We start from the raw sequence: 3,237 nt of genomic DNA, 5'->3' as shown, positions 1-3,237 counted from the left end.
CGCAGTGTGGCGTTAAGAACAGCTCACATAAAAAAGTGTTTCCAGTTTCACACTTTTAGCTTAAACACAGCAATTTTTATAACTATGTTATGTGCAAGACGCAACAAAATGAGTACAGTTGACGTCAGAATTATTAGCCCCCCTGAATTATTAGCCCCTCTGTTTATTTTTCTCCCCAATTTCTGTTTACTGAAAGATTTTTTTTCAACACATTTCTAAACATAATGGTTTTAATACCTCATTTCTAATAACTGATTTATTTTATCTTTGCCATGATGACAGTAAATAATATTTGACTAGATATTTTTCAAGACACTTCTATACAGCTTAAAGTGACATTTAAAGGCTTAACTAGGTTAATAAGGTTAACTAGGCAGGTTAGGGTAATTAGGCAAGTTATTTTATAACGATGGTTTGTTCTGTAGACTATCGAGAAAAAATATAGCTTTAGGGGGATAATAATTTTGACCCTAAAATGGTTTTTAGAAAATTATAACTGCTTTTATTCTAGCCGAAATAAAACAAATAAGACTTTCTCCTGAAAAAAAAATATATTATCAGACATACTGTAAAAATTTCCTTTCTCTGTTAAACATCATTTGGGAAGTATTGAAAAAAGAAAAAAAAATTAAAAGGGGGCTAATAATTCTGACTTCAACTGTGTATATAGAACACCCGATGATGCATCTGCCATCTTGAAATGATCAACAACGTCATTAATGCCATCATTCACAATAATGGCTTTATTTTAATAATCTAAGCACATGGTCTAAAGCGTGTTGAGCAGGTACACCTAGGGAATGCCCGAATCCACTTTTGCTATTTTAAGGACAGGTAAAATAGTCGGTGTACCCAGCACATGATCTAAAAGGGTTGTTGTTATTCTCTTAATGTGATTAAGAGAATTAAGATAACTAATTAAATCAGTCAAAGAGTCTCATCTCCCATTCCCTTTAAGAGTGAGTTGACATCTTGATATCTTGCCATAACATATTTGCTAATTACAGATAGACTTTGTAAGCGGAAAAACTCTTCAAAAGTAAGGAAACAGATTAGTTCATGTGTAAATGTATAAGCATAACATCTATGGAATGAGCCGGATTCCACCAAAGCCGTCTGAGGTGAAGACGAGGCAGTGCGTAGCTGTTTTTATATGTAGACAATAACAATATTTGTTTACATTTTAATCCTTTAAATTTTTTCATATTTAAATATATTTGTGTGCTGCTGCACATCCCTGAGTGTGTAATAAGCAATGTGTAGGTGCCTTTTGGACCAGCCTATTACTAATGAACTCCTTAAATAACCAAAGAAAAGACACCATTTACTTTAGACCAGCTTGTAGTTGGTCAATGGCACTGTCTTTTTCAGTTGCCTTGAAACAGCAATGCATCAAAAAAGGGCCTTAACACAACTTACCCATGGATGCATAAATTTGTGCAAATGCATTTGCTATTCAAACAATGTGGTGCAGGATGTGAAAATGATATTTAATTAAACATATATTTGTAGTTCATGGATAGAAAATATTGTTTGGAGCAAGCTATTTATTTTTTAATGGTTTGAGTTATATAACCATTTAGAATAAAATTCAGTGTACATTGTTATTGACATAGTTTAACTTACGAGAGTAAAACATTTCTTTATCCTGGGTTTAGAACATTGTTAGCCCAGGGTTAAGCACAGTGTGAAAAGCCCTGGTGTAATTTGTTTGTTCTCCTTTACCATTACTGTAATGGGGAGATCATAGAAAATCAGAGTTTTAGCATTTGAGCAGAAGCCTGCTGTCCATGTTTTCTTTTTATCACATTGATACTATCTTACACTGAAGCTCAGAAATCTCATCACCATCTGATCGTCGGCTGCATTCAGGCTGCTCAGGTGTCCAGAGTCTGGTCTGCAGTGTTTAAATGATCATATTGTTTCTTATTTCAGACTTCAATATGATTGCAGGTATTTAGAAATCTAGCAACACGGTTGGTTATTTTGAATGTCTAAAGTCAAACTTCACACCAAAGCTTGTGTTTTGTGACCTGTATTACTGTTCTCCATGCACATTTTGACCTTTGATTGTGTTTACGTGTCTGTGAGTGTACGTTTGGTAATTGTTTGCACTTATGGCAGCTGAGGCCGACAGAAAACCTAAAAGGCCAGGTATGGTTAATTGTTCATAAGTGTGACTTAATTTTTAGGGTGATCTGAAGGTACAAAAGGTTTTTTTTTTTCCTTCTTGTGATCTTGACTACATCACGTTATTTCTTGTTTCATAGCTTTTGAAATAAGTATACTTCTGTTTAAACGTTGGGGAAGGTATACGGGGGTCCAAAATTATTATTATTATTATTAAAATAAATTAATATGTTTATTTGTCATGGATACATTAATTAATTAAAATGTATGAATTGTCATTTTTAACTAAATTATTTTTGTTATTTTAAAGTTTCTATCCTTCAAAACTTCTTGAATAATGCATTAAACCACCCACGAAATATTAAGCTGCATATTTTTCACCAATGATTATAATGAAATACATTTTTTCTTCAGCAGAAAGTAATCAAATTAGAATAAATTCTGAAGGATCATGTGACACTGAAGATCTTAGTAAAAATGCATAAATACATTTATTTAAAATTAAACTCAAAAACAGTTAGATACATTTATAAAAGAAAAAAGCACCAAAGTTATTGTTATGACCTGTAATTTGATTTATTTAATTATTTATTTATTATCATTGCAATCTCTGTGGTCTTTTGTTTTAGTTTTACAGCTAAAACTAAAACCTTCCTGGAGATTTTGGCTCCAACCCTGATCAAACTCACCTGCACTTATTAATTAGGACCTGAACAGCACGTGATAATTACAGGCAGGTGTGCTTGATTTGGGTTGGAGTTGAAATCTGCAGGAAGGTAGATCTCCAGGAACAGGGTTGAGCACCCTTGCCCTAGAGGTTGTAACATTATTTATTTTATATATATATATATATATATATATATATATATATATATATATATATATATATATATATACACAACAAATGTGTATTGATAAAAATGTATATAGACTGTATACACTCACCGGTCACTTTATTTGGTACACTTGTCTAACTGCTCATTAACGCAAATTTCTAATAAGCCAATCACATGGCAGCAACTCAATGCATTTAGGCACGTAGACATGGTCAAGACTATCTGCTGCAGTTCAAACCGAGCATCAGAATGGGGAACCAAGGTGATTTAA

Source organism: Danio aesculapii, chromosome 3 (genome assembly GCF_903798145.1).
Source record: "Danio aesculapii chromosome 3, fDanAes4.1, whole genome shotgun sequence".
NCBI classification, from domain to species: domain Eukaryota; kingdom Metazoa; phylum Chordata; class Actinopteri; order Cypriniformes; family Danionidae; genus Danio; species Danio aesculapii.
This window is presented reverse-complemented; position numbering follows the sequence as displayed.